The 19,341-nt window shown below is 46.5% G+C and overlaps 2 non-coding genes and 1 pseudogene across 2 annotated transcripts; 1 reads left to right on the top strand and 2 right to left on the bottom strand.

Annotated features, from left to right (window-relative positions):
• Positions 1-19,341, top strand: part of LOC137314528 (zinc finger protein 585A-like) — a 915,457-nt pseudogene that overhangs the window by 736,952 nt on the left and 159,164 nt on the right.
• On the bottom strand, positions 177-249 carry trnav-uac (transfer RNA valine (anticodon UAC)). The gene has a single exon. It is a non-coding gene; the product is annotated as a tRNA-Val (tRNA).
• trnam-cau (transfer RNA methionine (anticodon CAU)) lies at positions 1,058-1,130 on the bottom strand. Its single transcript has one exon. It is a non-coding gene; the product is annotated as a tRNA-Met (tRNA).

Raw genomic sequence — 19,341 nt, 5'->3', positions numbered from 1 at the left:
AGGGAATAAAACTTGAAATGAGCGTCACTGAGAATCAGTTTTCTCTCACTCAAATTTATCTGTTTAATGAAGTAAAAGATGCAGCTTACAAAGAATAAGGGAGCAGCCACTGTCTCCCTTTTTGACACGAGAAGAAATTCGATCTGGATGTTCATGGAGACCAAGTTTCAAAATAACGTTTCCGCCCGGGATCGAACCGGGGACTTTTTGCGAGTAAAGCAAACGTGATAACCGCTACACTACAGAAACCGATGATATTTTACTGAACACAATGGGCAACTGAATGGTGTCCTCTCTCTGCTCGTATTTGCAATGTGTTGTTTCAAGTGCAGCAAGAGATACAGACAGTGGCTGCTCCGTCTTTTCTTTAAAAACTCTCAGGGTAGTGGGTTTGAGCCCCACGTTGGGCGAGTACCGTTTTAAACTTTTATGCTGCTTCCACCATTGAGCCCCAGCTCTGACACTTCCCCCCGCCCCCTCCCTCCGTCTCACCGGGCAAGATGGGGCCGCGCCCGGGCTGAATTTCTCCAATTAGGTTTCCGCCCCAGTCGCAGCACGAAATGGTCCTTATCAACTCACAAATGATACCCTATGCGACGACCACCATGATAAACAATCCCTCCTCATCCTTCTCAAATACAATATCTCACCGTGCTGTTATGCTGTTAGACTAGTTTCCTCTCTCTGCTCTTATTTGGAATGTGTTGCTTTTCCGTCTGACAACACTTAGTATCATCGTATTATGTTTGTCCACAAGAGGAGATCATTCGGCCATCGTGCTGTAATCTTTCTATGATTCAAGTCGAGTGCTCGTTGAGCATGTGAAAGATAGCAGGATAGATTCTTGAATTCTCCACTCATCTTTTGACTTGGGTCAATTGTCCAGAAACAAAAGTGGCGTCAGTTTTCAGCGAGTCCACGGTCCATGTACTTCTTAAGCTTCACTGCGTGCTACTGTACAGAGAGGTCAAGGGGCAGCTAATCTTTTTGTGTGCTGCAGGAAGCAAAAATTCTTGATTTTGGTCTTGAGCAAAGATGGAAAAAAAAAGCATAATGATGCCTTTTCTGAGGATTGAACTCAGGACCTTCAGATTATGAGACTAACGCGCTGCCTTCTGCGCTAAGAAGGCACTTGATGCAGAAATGCCCAGGCAGCACTACCAAGTAGGAAAGTTTGCAAGGTGTAAAATCATAAACCAATCCGCAGTTTGCAAAATCTCTCCATCCAGTTGGAAATCGAACCTACAATCTTCTGAATTTTGGTCAGACACATTCCCCATTGCTCGACTGGCCAAAGGTGTGTCGAGTAAGTCGGAGCTCAAACGCTCACAGCGCTGCGGTGTGAGCAGGTACCGAGTCAGTCTCGGTCATGCCCACACGACTTCACGAGTCCAGGAGTGTCAAAAGGCACACGGTGAACAATCACCAAAGAGAGAGACCTTTGCTGCTTCCCTTCGATAGCTCAGCTGGTAGTGTGGAAAACTTGTGGAGATTAAAACTTGAAAGCAAAATCACTCTTAAATCGTTGGTTAAATTCTGGCTCAAAATAGTGAACGTGCTTTCGGAGTGAGCGGTATTGAGCTCAAGGCCGCTCTCTTAACTTTACAGACTGCTTGCTGCTTAAAATGTTGGCACTTTTCCTTTCTCAAACCTGAAAGCTGTTTTACTCGAGCATTTGCCTCTGCTCACCAGCAGGGAGTGCCTTTGAGCAACAACACGTCAAACCGCACTCACTTTCAGGCAAAAAAGACTTCTGTCAGTCTTTTGGACAGGTCTCTCGCTGCTCAAAGGAGTGCCGTTGAGCAGCAATTTTAAAAAAAATATTCGAAATATACTTTATTTCATAAATTTAATGATACATACAGTTCAGGGTTAAAGTTCGCAATTTCAATTCAAAACAATACAAAACATGTCGCACACACGATGATCCCATTATTTCAATACAATACACAGTACATGTCTTAGAATACATTCTGTATAATAAAAGGTGGGATGGCTTTACACGGTGCTCTTTCCCCGTAGGGCCCTTTCGTAGGCCGCAACGCGCCTCAGTGCGTCCCGCAGCACGTTCTCCTGGACCTTGGAGTGTGCCAGTCGGCAACACTCGGTCGTGGACAGCTCCTTCAGCTGGAATTCCAGCAGGTTTCGGGCGGACCAAAGGGCCTCCTTCACCGAGTTGATGGTCTTCCAGCAGCAGCTGACATCTGTCTCGGTGTGCCTCCCAGAGAACAGTAGATAGAGCACAGCGTCCTGTGTTACCAAGGTGTTGGGGATCAGCCGGGACACACAGCAACGCATCTCTCTCCAAATTTTCTGCATTAAGGTCCAGTCCACCAGGAGACGGACGACGGTCTCAGTCCCGTTGCAGCCTTGAAGGCAGCTTGAGGTGGTGCTGAGGTACCGTACATGTTGGATGGACTGCAGGGGAAGGGCCCTTCTCACCACCATCCAGCCCACATCCTGGTGCCTGTTGGTCAGTTCTGGCGACGAGACGTTCTGCCAGATGGGAACTGACCGATCGGATCCACCCTCTCCTTTTCCTGCAGGACCCCCAGAACGTTCCACTGTCTGACGGCCTTGTGGTCGAAGTGTTTCTTCCTCAGGAACTTCTCCACCTGGGACAGTGGTGGGGGACGATCCAGCTGGACGGAACGTCCTGCGTCTGTTCGGCCACCATGACTAGACCCAGTTTTCTCAGTGTATTGGACAGGTAGAAACTCAGCACGTAGAGACATTTGGTCTTTTTGTACCGGGTCTCTACACACATCCTGAGGCCGCCAAATGCAAAAGTGGCCATCAGGATCAGGGCAGCATTGGGGACGCTTCTGCCCCCTTTGCCTGGGGACTTGTACATGGTGTCCCTGTGGACACGTTCTACCTTGGACCTCCAGACAAAGTGGAAGATAGCTCGGGTGACTGTTGCGAAGGAACTGTGGGGAATGGGCCAGACCTGGGCCACGTAGAGCAACACCGCGAGTACTTCACACTTCATCATCAGGTGCCTGTTGGTTATGGAGAGTGAGCGTCCCCCCAACATACCAAGCTTCTGTTTGGCTATGGCGACCCGCTCCTCCCATTTCTTGATGGAGGCTTGGGGCCCCCCGAACCCGATCCCCAACATCATCAGGTAGCCGGACCTGACGGTTAAAGGGACAAAGGATCGGATCTCCCACCTTCCATAGAATATGTCCTCACTCTTACTGCGGTTCACTGTGGCCCCCTCGAGGCCAGCTCGAAACGTTCGCAGATGCACATCAGTCTGTGGACCGACTGCTGATTGCAGCAAAAGACGGTGACGTCATCCATGTACAGGGTGGCCCAATCCCGAGAATCTGCACTGCAGAGGATCGTCAACCCCTGATACCTGTGTCCTTCCTGATGGACGGGGTAAATGAACAAGACCACGGAGAGTCGACAGCCCGGCCTGACCCAAGAGCTGATTGAAAAACTCTCTGACTCCCGCCCATTGATTGAGAATGCTCTATGGATGTCCGCGTAGAAGCAGTCGGATCCAATCGCGGATTCCCTCCCCAAGCCCTGTTTTGAAGACCACGTCCATCATGTACGTGTGGAATATCCTGTCAAAGGCCTTCTCCGTGTACAGGCTGATGAGGCAGATGTTCACCGCCTTTCTTGCACGTAGGCGATCCTATACCTGGGCAGCTCAAGGCTATCTGAACTCTTCCTGCCGGGTACAGTGCAGGTCTGATCCGGGTGGATCACCCGCTCCAGAGCAGACTTGAGCCTGTTGGCGATGACCTTGGACAGAATCTTGCATTCGGCATTTAGCAAGGAAATGGGTCGCCAATTTCTTATTTCTTCCCTCTCCCCCTTCTGCTTGTAGATGAGGGTGATGATGCCTTTCCTCATGGACTCTGAAATGCTGCCTGCCAGAAGCAAACTCCCCTACACATCCAGTAGGCCTGGGCCTATCCAGTCCCACAGAGCCGAGTACAACTCAACCGGTAAAACATAATTCCCCGGATTTCTACTGTTCTCGAAGGACCGGACGGCCTTTGTCAGCTTGTCCAAGGTCAGTGGGCGATCCAGGCTCTGTCAATCGCTGTCCTCTTAGACCTCCGTAATAGAGGACAGGAAGGGTTGGGAGGCCGTGCTGTCTCTGAGCTTTGCGTCATACAGTCCGGCTAAAAGGATTTACTGATCCTCAGTATGTCGGTCTGTGAAGACATCATCGAGCCCTCTTCCTCCTTCAGGCTGCTGATCACCAGAGGTCCCTCTGTGCAGCTTCTGGAAGAAGAAACGCGAGCACTTCTCGCCCTGCTGCACGGAGCGGACTCTGGACCGAAAGGTGATCTTCGAGGCCTCGGAGGTGAAGAGTGAGACTTTCTGGCCCTTCAACTCCCTGAGTTCCTCCCCGACATCGATCCCCATCGACTGCAGCTGGAGCAGATCCTGCACGCTTTAATGGAACTGGGACAATTTCCTCTGTCTCTCTCTTACCCCTTGAACTGGACGGGTCAAACCGTGAGATCAGAGGCTGAGGCTCTTTAACTGGATGGGTCACAACGTGAGATCTCAGGGTGAGGCCGCTTTAACTGGACAGGTCACACCGTGAGAGCTCACGGTGAGATAACTTGAACTGGATGGGTCAAACCGTGAGATCTCAGGGTGAGACCCTTTTAACTGGACGGGTCACACCATAAGATCTCAGGGTGAGACACCTTTAACTGGACGGGTCACACCGTGAGATCACACGGTGAGACTGCTTTAACTGGACGGGTCAAACCGTGAGAGCTCAGGGTGAGGCCGCGTTAACTGGACGGGTCTCACCGTGAGATCACAGGGTGAAGTCCCTTTAACTGGACGGATCACACCGTAAGATCACAGGGTGAGGCCCCTTTAACTGGACGGGTCACACGGTGAGATCACAGGGTGAGGCCCCTTTAACTGGACGGGTGACACCGTGAGATCTCAGGGAAAGGCTCTGTGATTCCAGGTGGTATTTCCTGGCTCGGCTAATTTAAATATGTGAGGCGATGAGAGTGTTGGAGAAATGAAGGCTAGAGATGGCAGAAGCACAGGGTCTCAGCAGCAATGGGATCAGGACTGTACTTTGTAACTGGTGCAGAGAAACAGCAGTGGGAACTGAAATCACAAAATCACAAGAGACTTAGAGGTCCATGTATATAGATCATTAAAATGTCATGGACAGGTACAGAAAATAAGCATAAAAGTCTCATGAATGCTGGCCTTTATATCTGGAAGACCAGAATAAAATGGGGTAGAAGTTATGCTACAACTATACAAAGCCCTGGTTAGAACACACTGAGAGTACAGTGTTCAGTTGTGGGTACCACACCTTCGGAAGGACATATTGGTCTTGGGAGTGCAGCGCAGATTTACGAGAATGTTACCTGGACACTGAGGAGGAAATTTGGATAGGGCCTATTTTTGGGCGGGAGGAGCACGATCCGCTATTACCCCGTGCCCAATGGTCCCTGCGCAGGCAGGACGAGATTTTCGTCAGGCCTGAGGACTCACCTGCAATCTGCGTTGGAAATCAGCGTTGAACGAGGATTGCATGAAATTCGCACTTTCCACCAGCAGGGGGAAGCTCCAATCTCTTAAAGGCAGGCTGTCTGTTAGAAATCTATTAAAGGTAGCTGGTACCTGTTATTTGCTGAATATAACAGCCTGCTGTCTGCAAGGAGTCTGAACGGAGATGAGACATCGCACACATATACCACGGATGCAGGTCCCATCCCTATTTTGACAAACTGATGAGTTAATTTAAAATATCGAATAAAGGTTGCACACCACTCAATCCCACATCCTCCAATCTGCATGCCAGAACTCACCAATCTGCCGGTCTGAGAACACGTGCACCAAGTTTCTCTGCTGAATCTCTTGGTGCAAGAGGTGAACTGAAGGAGGGACATCCTATATCCACGGTGGGCAAGAGGTCCTCCAGACATACACCCAAAAGGGAGTGGGAGGCAGTAGGGGATGAGGACAATGCCAGGTGCACAGTATCATGAACACGGATGCAGTACAGGAAGAAGTTCAATGCTTTGACATGAGTGGTTAAGATGAGCGAGGTCAACTTTCAAGTGGCGCCTCCGACCAACTACACCACTAGCCGCACCCATTGCTCCACGCACGACACACCCCATCACCCATATACCAACACACTCTTTCAATCAGTACTCAACCCTCTCGCCCTAACACATTACCAACATTGCAAGCCGCTCAGCCACAACTCACAGGCCACACACACTGGCAGCTATTCACCATCATAGGAACATCACCAGACACACATCCCGCTTTCTTGCAGGAGAAGCTGGCACATATCAGGAGGCAGCAAGTGGCGGTGGCATTTTGCCCCTCGAGCCTATTCCATCATTCGATCAGATCAGTGTGGGCCTGTGACCTAACTTCATATACCTGCCTTAACCCCATATCCCGTAATACCATTGGTTCACAGAAATCTATCAATCTCTGATTTAGAATTCTTGATTGAGCTAACATCAACTGCCGTTTTACAGAAGACCGTTCCAAACTTTTCCCACACTTTGTGCGTCGAAGCATTTGCTAACTTCACTCCTGCACGTCCTGGCTCTGAATGTTAGGCCAAGTCCCCGCGTCCTAGCTGAGGTATTAAATGAGTACTTTGCATCTGTCGTTACCAAGGAAGAAGAAAACTCACAGAAAAAAAGGAGGTCGTTGAGATATGGGACAGACTAAAAATTGATAGAGGAACTACTAGAAAGGCTGGCTGTACTTAAATAAATAAGTCACCCGGTCCGGCTGGGATGCATCCAAGATTGCTGAGGGAAGTAAGGGTGGAAATTGCAGAGATTCTGGCCATAATCTTCCAATCATCCTTAAATATGGGGGTGGTGCCCGAGGACCGGAGAATTGCAAATGTTACACCCTTGTTCAAAAAAGGGTGCAAGGATAAACCCGGCAACTATTGGCCAGTCGTTTAACCTCGGTGGTGGGGAAGCTTTTAGAAACGATAATATGGGACAAAATTAATTGTCACTTGGACAAGTGTGGATTAATAAAGGAAAGCCAGCACGAATTTGTTTAAAGCAAATCGTGTTTAACTAACTTGACTGAGTTTTTTGATGAGGTAACAGAAGGTTGATGAGGGGATTGCATTTGATGTGTATATGGACTTTTAAAAGTTGTTTGATGAATTACCGCATAATAGGCTTGTCAGCAGAATTGAAGCCCATGGAATAAAAGGGGCAGTGGGAGCATGGATACGAAATTGGCTAAGTGACAGTAAACAGAGAGTCGTCGTGAACGATTGTGTTTCTGACTGGAGGAAGTGTTCCCCAGGGGCCGGTGCTGGGACCACTGCTTTTCTTGATATATGTTAACGACTTGGAATTGGGTGCACAGGGCACAATTTCAAAATTTGCAGATGGCTCAAAAATTGGAAGTGTAGTGAACAGTGAGGAGGATAGTGATAGATTTCAAGAGGAGATAGGTAGGCTGGTAGAATGAGTGGACACATGACAGATGAAATTAACGCAGAGATGTGCGAAGTGATACATTTTGGCAGGAAGAGGAGAAGCAATATAAACTAAATGGTACAATTCTAAAGGGGATGCAGGAACACAGAGACCTGGGGGTATATGTGCACAAATCTTTGAAGGTGGCAGGATAGTTTGAGAAATCGGTTAAAAAAACATGTGGCGTCTCGGGCTTTATAAATGCAGACATGGAGTACAAAAGCAAGGAAGTTATGTGGAACCTTTATAAAACGCTGGTTCGACCACAGCTTGAGTATTGTGTCCAATTCTGGGCATCACACTTTAGGAAGGAAGTGAAGAAGATAGAGAGGGTGCCGACAAGATTTACTGGAATGTTCCCAGGGATGAGGGACTTCAGTTACGTGGAGAGTCTGAAGAAGCTGAGATTGTTCTCCTTCGAGCAGAGAAGGTTAAGAGGTGATTTGATAGAAGCGTTCAAAATCATTTCAGGTGATTAGCAAAATAACAAAAGGCGACATGAGGAAAAATCATTTTAATGCAGCGAATTGTTATGATCTGGAATGCGCTGCCTGAAAGGGTGGTGGAAGCAGATTCAATCATGGCCTTCAAAAAGGAATTGGATAAATGCTTCAAGTGAAAAACGTTGCAGGGCTACAGGGTAGAGCGGGAGATTGGTTCTAACGGATTGCTCTTACAAAGAGCCGGCACGGGATCGATAGGCCGAATAGCCTCCTCCTGTGCTGTAACAAATGTATGATTCTCTGATTTTGAAGTGTAGTCATTGTGGTAATGTTGGAAATGCTGCAGCCAATTTGTACACAGCAAGATCCCAAATACTGCAATGAGATGAATGACCAGAAAATCGGTTTTAGTGATGTTGGTTGAGGGATAAATATTGACCAGGACACCGGGTAGAACTCGCCTGCACCTTTTAGAATCGTGCCGTGGGATCTTTTTCATCTACCTGGGAAGACAGATGGGGCTTCAGTTTAACGTCTCGTCTGCAAGGCGGCATCCACAACAGTGCAGCACTTCCTCAATACGACCCGTTCGACAGTACAGCGCTCCTTCACTACTGACCCACCGACAGTGCAGCACTTCCTCAATACGACCCGTTCGACAGTACAGCGCTCCTTCACGACTGACCCTCCGACAGTGCAGCACTTCCTCAATACTATCCCTTCGACAGTACAGCGCTCCTTCACTACTGACCCTCCGACAGTGCAGCACTTCCTCAATACTGCCCCTTCGACAGTACAGCGCTCCTTCACTACTGACCCTCCGACAGTGCAGCACTTCCTCAATACTGCCCCTTCGACAGTACAGCGCTCCTTCACTACTGACCCTCCGACAGTGCAGCACTTCCTCAATACTACCCCTTCGACAGTACAGCGCTCCTTCACTACTGACCTTGCCACAGTGCAGAACTACCTCGATACTGTCCATTCGACAGTACAGCGCTCCCTCCGTACTGATCCTCCGACCGTACAGTGCTCCCTCACTACTGACCCTCTGACAGTGTTGCATTCCTGCAGTACTGACCCTCTGACAGTGCAGCAGTGCGTCCATACTGCCCCTCCGACAATGCATCCCTCCCTTAGTATTGTCCCTGCGACAGTGCAACACTCCCTCAGTACTGACCCTCCGACAGTGCAGCACTACCTCAGTATTGCCCCCCTGACAGTGCAGCGCTGCCTCAGAATGGCACTGTTGTGTCTGCCCGTATTATGTGTTCATGTCTCAGGAGTTGGATTTGAATTCACAACCTTCTAACTCAGAGGCGAGACTGCTACCACTGATCCACGTCTGACACCTGAAAGGGGGAGAGAGAGATGGAGCGACTTAGGTTGGGCTTTCTGGAACGTTGAGATGGCTTAAGGCACGGCTGTCAAAAGTAGGGCAAATGGACTGCGGATGCACAAGCGGCCAGAGATGGAGGAGCAGAGTGTTTGGGAGGGGGTATCGGAATGGAGGAGGTGACAGAGACAGGGAGTGGTGAGGCTCTGATGGATTTGAATGGAAGAAAGTATAAAAATAAGCGACAGGCTTTGGAGACGAGAATCCAACGCAGGTCAGTAAGGGCTTTGGTGATTGGTGAGCAACACACCAATCAAAAAGCCAGCGGTGGGGATGGAATCTGTGGCAAGGATGTGAAGATTTTGGGGCCAAAGATCATGACTTCCCAATTTTTAACTGGAGGAAATTGTGTCTCATCTCAATCAGGGTGTGGGTCTGACAACACAAAGACATTGGAAGGGTCAAGGGAGGCGGTGGTTTTGTCAGCGTCCATCTGAAAGCTGCTCCATGTCTGTGGACTGTGTCACCAAAGGGCAGCATGTAGATGACGAAGAGGAGGGAGCCAAGGATTGGGAAGAGAAGCTTCTCCTGACTATGATCAGATAGGTGAGTGGAACCAATTGAGGGTAGTCCCAGCAAAAGAGGCCAGTGTCTGGAGAATGAGGAGGTAACTGGATGGGTTGTCTGTCGGTAAGGCGGGGTGGGCCATGGAGGGATCTAATCCCAGGAATGAGAATTTTAAATTTAAGGGATATGGAACTGGGAGTCGGTCAGGGTCAGGGGGGCCGAGCAGGACATGGTGCTGGTTGGACACGGATTACACAGTTTTGGATGAGTTCACGTTTATGGAAGGTGGAGGTTGGGTGGCCGGCCAGGAGTGCCGGAGGAATGGAGTCTGTTGGTGGGGGGGTGCAGGGAACAGAGGCATTAATGAGGGTTTCAATGGCAATGGGCTGAGGAAGGAATTGAGGCGGGTGAGGAAATCATGGGGCCTATGTGAAGGAGGTCAAATCGGGTCATGAGCTGATCTCGGTGTTGCACGGGGACAATTTTACTGGAGCCGTTAACCAATGTGGAATAAACGAGTAAACATCTGCAATAAAATAGCGGAGAGAGGAATGTCAATGGGACACGTTCAGTGTACGTCCCCTAATATCACCCACAGTCATTTCTGTCAAAGACTCACAATTCATATTCTAACTGGGGAAACTGCAGGAACAGAGTGAAACGGGTCTGCTTTTGTCCCTGGATTCAGTCTACACAGCGGAGAAATCGGTCTAAATTATAACTGAATCTCCAGGAGTGAACATGGTCAATACAATTATATAAAAACTGTAAATGGAGCTGCTCATTATTGTTGGATCAGTCCTGTATGAGATCAGATTTAAACTTTATTCCTGAGAGAGATCTGATTAAGTTGATAACCTGGGCTTTGAGATGTTTGTGTTACATTCACCACATTATTTACATCGGAGTCAAAGCTGCTGATATAATGTGTTTGTTAAACTGACTGTAACTAATAACAATGATCAGGAGTATAACCGTGTCAGTGGAGACTTATCCCCTGTATAAATCAGGGCTTGTTGGAATGGATCAGCTCAGTGTGCCTGCTGGAGCTGTGGTTTCCAGGCCAACAGAAGTCAGTGCTTCTCACAGAAATGGAATATCCAGTGATGGTTCAGATAGAACGTATTTATTATCCTGTTCTTGCAGCCGTTGGAGTTCCGGGTAAGCCGTTCTTTCAGCTGTTAATGGTGTAAATCGGTGTTAACTCTGCTGCTGTACTTGGCAAATTGTTTTTCCCCCTGCATATTTCACAGTCACCTGTTCTGCACTATTGGTTGAATGGTGGAATGTAGGAGGTGCATTATATCTGTCATGAACTTTGTATATCCAACACTGGCATTCTTACTGGATCATTCTCTGTACTGAATATATTGGAATCTGGATTCTGGGCGAAGAGTTGGTATCAGACTATCAGGAGCTGTTAAGGTTTTCTTGTTGTGGAACTCACCTGTCCTGGAATATGTTTTCATCAATGTGTTTTCAATGATTGATAATGAGACAGCTCACGGTCTCAGTGTTACAAGGAGGCAGTGCAGTGTCCTCCCTCCCCAATAACATGCTTCAGTTTAACTGGGATTTCAATGTATTTATTGGTGATCACTGTTATGAAATATTATTTCATTATGTGTGTATCTGACGCCGTTTCAGATGTCTGGTTACTGAACTGAGTTTGCTGCTGAATCTTTCACATCTCCTTCTCTGCTTCACTGTGGATGAATTCACTGACTGTCACTGGACTTCATTGTAAAATGAAATGTTTTGATGTTTTGTTGTCTCAATTTGCACTGTCCCTGTTGGAATCAGGAGGCCTTCTGTGTATCTGTAGATTATAAGTGTGATGTTGGCGTTTTGTTAATTGAAAAATCCCGCCATCTATCACTTTACTTTATAATTACAGGAGAAGGAATCTCAATTATTGTGAGATCTGCCTGGGAGAGGGATTCGGTTCTGTTTATTCCATGATTTGTAGATGAAGTGAACAGTGTAGGTGAACAGGTGGAGAATTGAATGATCTGTAGAAACATTAAACTATTCCACAGAGGCTTCACTATTTAATAAACTGACACTGAGAATAGGATCGTTGGAACACGGGGCTGGTGAACAGAATGCAGGCACAGGATGATAGGATTTAATCGGATATGAAAATGGACTTGAGAAAGAGAATAGAATGAATGATGGAGAGGGCGACTGAGCGGGAAAGCGAGAGGTTGTGGTGTGAATAATTCATCCGAATGAACTGCTGAAACTTCCAGTAAAATTAAACAGAGAAAATGTGATTTGAAGGTGTTTTTATGATGTGGTCAGATTGGGTGAGTTTTTACTGTGGGACTCGCTCCTCATGTTCATATCATTGTCAGGTCCTCAGACTGTTTTTGTGAATGTTCCTTACTTTCCAACTTAACAGTAAACATAATTAAAAATTTACTTCAAAAATAGAATCAGAAATTTCTTGATTGTAATCAATTATTCGGAAACTGTTTTTTTCAAGCTCGGATAAGTTCAATAACAACGTGATTAATTGTATTAATACTTTTCATTTTAAGTTTCATTGAATTTGCAAATTAAATTTATTGAACACATTTTGTATCAAACACAGGTTCCCTGACACCAATAACTACAGAAATGTAATAGTTGGATTATGTACAGTCTCTCCCTGTGAATCCCAGCCTCTGCTCTCACTGCAATGAATCCTCTGTCTCGTTAGTTCCTTCAGTTTGTCCGTTTTCCCAAACCATCTGCTCCTGACACCTCTCGAGCACGGACTCGTCCATTCACACCACTCTTTTCCTTGACTCCCTCCCAATCTCACTCACTGTCAGCTCTCTTAACCCAGAGTAACACACAAGCTGCACCTCCCGCGTCCTCTCACCTTCCGACACTTCCCTCTCTTTTCCATCCGTCTGGAGCCCAAATCTGGCTTTAATCCGCTGGATTCCCGGTGTGTAAAACCCCTTCTCCCTTCCCCACCGGCACTGAGCTCTCACTCAGCCCTTCCAGTGGATCCGGTGCTCACTTTATTCACTTTCTGTATCCATCTCCCAATTCATTATTGATCATTGTGTTTAAAAACATCTCTCTGCCCGAAAGCGCTGCTCAGGTCAATAAATCACTTTCCACACTTCGATGCAGCAACAAAGCTGGCAATTTCACTTCAGATCCTCCCCTCATGACTGCAGGTCTGATCAGTAATTTCTCTGTTCCCTTACAGTTAACTTGGTGGCGATTGTGATCCTGTCCCGAGGAAAGTGCGGTCTCTCCAGATGTATCAGTGCCTACCTGGTGGGAATGGCAGTGGCCGATCTCCTGGTCGTTATCATTGGTGTGATATTGAATTGGATTGGTCTGATTTATTTCAGAGATTCATTCCTGCTCATTACTCCAGTGTGTAGTTTTCTTGCCTCCTTGAGTGCTGCAGTCACTGTGGTTTCTGTGTGGTTCACAGTCGCTTTCACCTTTGATCGATTTGTGGCCATTTGTTGTGAGAAGCTGAAAACTAAATATTGCACCAAGAGAACGGCGGCTGTGGTTCTGGGAACAGTGAGTGTGCTGGGCTGTTTGGTGAATGTCCCCACGTACTTTACATTTGAACCTTACGTTATAATTGATAATGTTCCCTGGTTTTGTGAGGTTAAACCGAGCTTCCGTACTTCCCCCGCATGGTCCGCATTTGTGATGTTTCACCTCATTTTAACCCCTTTTATCCCGTTCTGTCTGATTTTTCTGTTCAATGTTCTGACAGTCAGGCGTATTTTAGTGTCCAGTCGAGTCCGCAGGGGACTCCGGGGCCGCAGCAATGGAGAGAATCTGAGTGATCCAGAGATGGAGAACCGAAAGAAATCCATCATTTTACTCTTCAGTATATCGGGCAGTTTTATACTGTTGTGGCTGACAAAGGTTGTATTTTTCATTTATCTGCGAATTGCAGACATTCGGTATTTTTACTCCTTCATCGACCCTGGTTATCTCACAGATCACACATCAAAGATGCTGCAGCTTCTCAGTTCCTGCACAAACACGTGTATTTATGTCCTGACCCAGACTAAATTCAGAGAGGAGCTGAAGAACGCGGTGAAATACCCGCTCAATCTAATTGTTAAACTAATGAAATCAAAGAAAGAACTGAAGGGTTTCAAGCACTAGAACTAAATCCCATTTCATACTCCATCTCCTACACTTCCCGGGGGATGGAAAGTACATTTTATATTAGCAGCACAGAAATATGAAATGATCTTAAATATTATTCTGAGATTATATTTTATTGATAATCTCACCTATTGAGGCAGGGTTTGCTTTGCAGAAAACACGTGAATTGTTGCTCAAAATGGCGGCATTAAAGAGCTCAGCTGGACTTTAATTAACTGACTGCAAGACAAAATGGGCAAAGCTGGAAATCAAAGTCACTTCTGTGGACCTGATCAGGATGTGTGTACTTCACATAAATGGTGAGAGAGAGGGAGAGAGGAAGGGAGAGAGGAAGGGAGACAGAGGCAGAGAGAGAGAGGGACAGAGAGAGAGAGGGAGGGGGAGAACGGGAGACAGAGAGAGAGTGAGAAAGAGCGAGTGAGGGAGCGAGAAAGAGGGAGAGAAAGGGCGAGGCAATTCGAGAGAGACAGAGACAGAGAGAGGGAGATAGAGAGAATGAGAAAGGGAGAGTCAGAGACAAAGAGAGTTGGAGAGTGACAGAGAAAGAGAGACAGAGAAAGAGAGACAAAGGGGAAGAGAGTGGGAAAGGGCAAGGGAGGGAGAGAGGGTGGGAGAGAGAGAGAGAGAGATAAAGAAGGAGAGGCAGAGAGACAGAGAGGGAGATATAGAGAGTGGGAAGCGAGGGAAAGAGGGACAGAGAGAGAGTGAGACAGAGAGAGTGGCACAGAGAGAGACAGAGATTGAGACCAGGAGAAAGACAAAGAGAGAGGCAGGGAGAGAGAGACAAAGAGAGAGTGAGAGACGAGAGCCAGAGAGAGGGACAGACAGAGAGAGAACATAAGGACAAAATATATGTACCAATTAGAAAAGTGCAGAAATAAAGAAGGGCAGAGAGAGTTACTCAGAGACGGAGAGAAATAAAGAGTAAATTATTAAGACAAGAGGGAAAAATGAAGAGAGAAAGAAAGTATATATATATATATATATATATATATATATATATATATATATATATAATGAGAGAGAGAGACACTGCCAAGTAATTACAAAGTGATTGGAGAAGATAGGTAAATAGACAGATGAAATCAATTCAAAATAACTAGAGACTGAGAGAGAGTCAGAGCAGGAGAGTGTCGGACATAAAACGAAAAAGAGAAAGAGAAAAAGAGGAACAGAAATCAGGGAGAAAATATAAAACAGGAGAGAGGAGGAGAAATACAAATATTAAAACAGAGACTGAGAAAGATGGAATGAAATACAGTAACAGATGCAAAGAAGAGTTCGAAAAGTCAAATAGAAACAGAGAGAAATAAGTAGACAGAATTAGAGCTGGAGAGATTGAGAAGCAAACAGAATGAAATAAAGACAGATGGAAAGGGAAGGAGGAAGAGACAGATCGAAAGAAGGAAAAGGGAAAAGTAGATCCACAGAGAGAAACAAAGAGAGAGGTGATGCCGGGAGGCAGCTCAATAAAGTCACTCAGTCTTGTGTACCTGACCCTGACCATTACTTACTGCAGGAGTTTCCCATCTGCTCTGTGTCGTAAAAAAAGTCATCTGATAAGCGAAAGCCTGAGACGAAATCGGCTTCAGCATGTCTGAAGTAAAAGGACGATTAAAAGGAGGAAGTGCTGTTAGTAGGATTGTTAATGACACATTGTAAAAGACCACACAGCAGAGGATAGGTCACCATAGCAATAATAACGATTCCAGGAGGGCTGGAGATGGTTTGAACACCTGCCGGCTTGACTTGGTTACGTTGTGGACACTGAGAGAAAACAATCGTGGGTTGTATTTGTAGGAACCTATTTTTGATAAGCCACCGTCCCCAGAGGTGTGGTTCGATGTTACAAAGCAGCTGGGCAGAAGTTGAGTGGGGAGAGACGCAGATCCACCACTGCCGCTCCAAACTCACCTTTCACTTCCTCGCAGCACCACCTCACCTGGAATCTTCATGACTGCTCGCTCCCTCCCAGCTTGATGCCTCGATGCTGGTTCACAGATTGCCTGTGAAGCAGATGAGCTGGATACAAGACAAAGACAGGGTACACTATAACGGTATCCATCAAAATACCTGGAATCTTCCAGGCAAGCTTGAGTCAACCATAAGGATATAACTTTCGTTATCAGCTTCGTCGAAGATAGACATTGGATTTCCAAACGGTTATGCATTTTGGGAATTCGGAATGTGTTGTTTTATTCGTGTTAAAGCAATTCTAAATCGGACAGAAATCCAACGTGTTGATTAAATTGAAATGTAATTTTTTCTAGTGTATTCAGAATAATAAATTATTGTTTTGTTCATAAAGCCATGGTTTGTGACTGATGTTTCTTTAGGATAAAGAGCCCATTATTTAAATGTAAAATTAAACCTTGTGAAGATAAAAAGGAATTGCCCCAAATTAAAGTGTAAAATCACTTTGCACCTTTTTGCTCCTCCATCTGGACCATGTGTAACTTTCCCAGTGAGCTGCTGGATTCTGTAATAAATCACAATGTACTCTTACCCCTTCTGCTGTGTTACTAAACTGGACAGGGTCCCTCAGCACTCTCCTGACCTGTTACTGTTACAAATACTGTTATTGTTTCAGATTAAAGAAAAATATGAATAATAGAGAATTAAACCAAATCCCAGATCAGAACTACATTCAGATTGAGTCCAATTTTACGTTGATTTATTTAATACAAGCAAGAATTGCATTCTCTACACCAAATGGCTCATTTGACCTTTCCTCCGAATGTCTGGTCTCTCCTTCTCTGTAAGAATTAAGTCCAAATAACCAAATATTAATCAATTTTTTTGCAGAAGTTCACATTTTGGTCTTTGATTCCCTCACTGCACCGCTGTCTTTGTGTTAAACACCAGCTAGTTCCAGTCTCACTCAGTTTGTATCTTTAACTGTAGTGCAACAGTGATTTAACAGGAACAGCAAATGAACCCTCTCCCTGTCTCTCACCATGACAAGCTCCACCTTGTCCCTCAGTAAGATGGCTGCCTTATTGGCGGCCATTATGTTTCAGGATCAGGGCCGCCATTTTGTTTCAGCTTCATGGCGGACAATTTGTTCAATATGTCTATCTTGCCCCCCAGTAAGTTGGTCGTCTTTCCTCAAAGATAAATGGCCAACTTGCCCCTCAGTTAATTGGCCGCCTTGCCCCTCAGTTAAATGGCCGCCTTGCCCCTCAGTAAGATTACTGCATTGCTGGTGTCAGTTTAGTTTCAGGTTCATGACATTGAAGTTGTTCATAGATTCATTGTTTCATGGTCGGTACAGCACAAGAGGAGGCCATTCGGCCTACTGTGCATGTGCCAGCTCTTCGAAAGGGCTGTCGAATTAGTCCCATGTCCCCCTCTGCCCTTTCCCCACAGCCTTTATGGGGGCTTTGTAATAGTAGTTGTGCTATGGAAATACATATATATGTATAGATGCAAATTTATGTTGTCGTTGTTGCTCTAATATATATATACAAGTTGTTGTTGTCGATAGACTGTCTCTCAATCTTTTACTCTTCAGATTCTTCTCCTTTATAAACTGGGCTTTGTTTCTGTGTAAATGAATGTTGCTGAGAGATTGTTTCTGTAACTGTGTGAGGGATGTTGTTTTGTATTAGTTTTTTAAAAAAACATTTTTACTTTGGCTGTTTTGAATGTCATGAATTTGTTTGAACTCTTTGGTTAATTGGAAAAAGCCACAAACTGCAAGTTGACCACAAACTACAGGCTTTTTGTCCACTGCTAATTAAAACAAGAGAAAAGAGCAAAGGTAAAGTTCGTTCACCTTTGCAAACTGCAACATAAAGGGTGAAGTAGCAAAATATGGCCAGGCTTTTTGTCCCCTGCTGCAGGAACAGGAGAGAAAATGAGCACAGGGGCAATTTGGACACTGCAGCAAACACAGGCAGACAGACCAGCACCTTTTAGGGGAGGGTTGGTGAAGGCGGGGGGTGGGGGTGGTGAGTGAGGCAATGAGTGGCAAAACAGGAGAGAAAACCCTGCAAACTTGTATTGGAGAGAGAGAGAAGCAACTTGTGCTCTTCAGTCTGTCCTGAGTGTTTTTCTGTCTCTCTCTTTCTCCCAACTTTTCTCTCTTTTCTTTCGATTTTCTGCTTTGTAACTGGGGAGTTTGTTTGTCAGTGGTCTTTGCTGAGGGATTGCTGCCTGTGCAATGGAAAGAGTGAGTGAGTTAGTGTGAAAGTGTGTGAGTGAGTGAGTGAGTGAGAGGGAGCTCTGTGCTCTAGCTGAGCAGTTTTAATCGCTTGTTTTGTTTCTAATCAATCCCTTTTCACTATCTCTCTCTCCCTCCAGAGGACTTTTTTTGTGGAAATGCTGTAACATGAAGATGTGGAAAGAGAATTTTTGGGAGGAGGTGGAATCCTTGGACAAGGAGCTTTCTCTCCACATGGGACAGACTGAGGCCTTCACCACAAGCTGCACACAATGGGGCTCATGTGAGTTGTATCTGGGTCACTGTGGGATCAACGGGCGTGCTGTGGGATCACTGGGACACTGCAGGTTCACTGGGACATTGTGGGATCAATGGGACACTGTGGGATCAATGGGACACTGTGGGATCACTGGGATACTGTGAGATCACTGGGACACTGTGAGATCACTGGGACACTGTGGGATCAATGGGACACTGTGGGATCACTGGGAAGCTGTGGGATCAATGGGACACTGTGAGATCACTGGGACATTGTGGGATCACTGGGACACTGTGGGATCACTGGGACACTGTGGGATCAATGGGACACTGTGAGATCACTGGGACATTGTGGGATCACTGGGACACTGTGAGATCACTGGGACATTGTGAGATCACTGGGACATTGTGGGATCACTGGGACACTGTGGGATCACTGGGACACTGTGGGATCAATGGGACACTGTGAGATCACTGGGACATTGTGGGATCACTGGGACACTGTGGGATCACTGGGACACTGTGGGATCAATGGGACACTGTGGGATCAATGGGACACTGTGGGATCACTGGAACACTGTGGGATCAATGGGACACTGTGGGATCAATGGGACACTGTGGGATCACTGGGACACTGTGGGATCACTGGGACACTGTGGGATCACTGGGACACTGTGGCATCACTGGGACACTGTGGGATCACTGGGACACTGTGGGATCAATGGGACATTGTGGGATCAATGGGACACTGTGGGATCACTGGGACACTGTGAGATCAATGGGACACTGTGGGATCACTGGGACACTGTGAGATCACTGGGACACTGTGCGATCAATGGGACACTGTGAGATCAATGGGACACTGTGGGATCAATGGGACACTGTGGGATCAATGGGACACTGTGGGATCACTGGGACATTGTGGGATCACTGGGACACTGTGGG

Source organism: Heptranchias perlo, unplaced genomic scaffold, assembly GCF_035084215.1.
Source record: "Heptranchias perlo isolate sHepPer1 unplaced genomic scaffold, sHepPer1.hap1 HAP1_SCAFFOLD_52, whole genome shotgun sequence".
Lineage (NCBI taxonomy): Eukaryota > Metazoa > Chordata > Chondrichthyes > Hexanchiformes > Hexanchidae > Heptranchias > Heptranchias perlo.
Note: the sequence above shows the minus strand (reverse complement) of the source record. Positions and strands in the feature narration are given on the sequence as shown.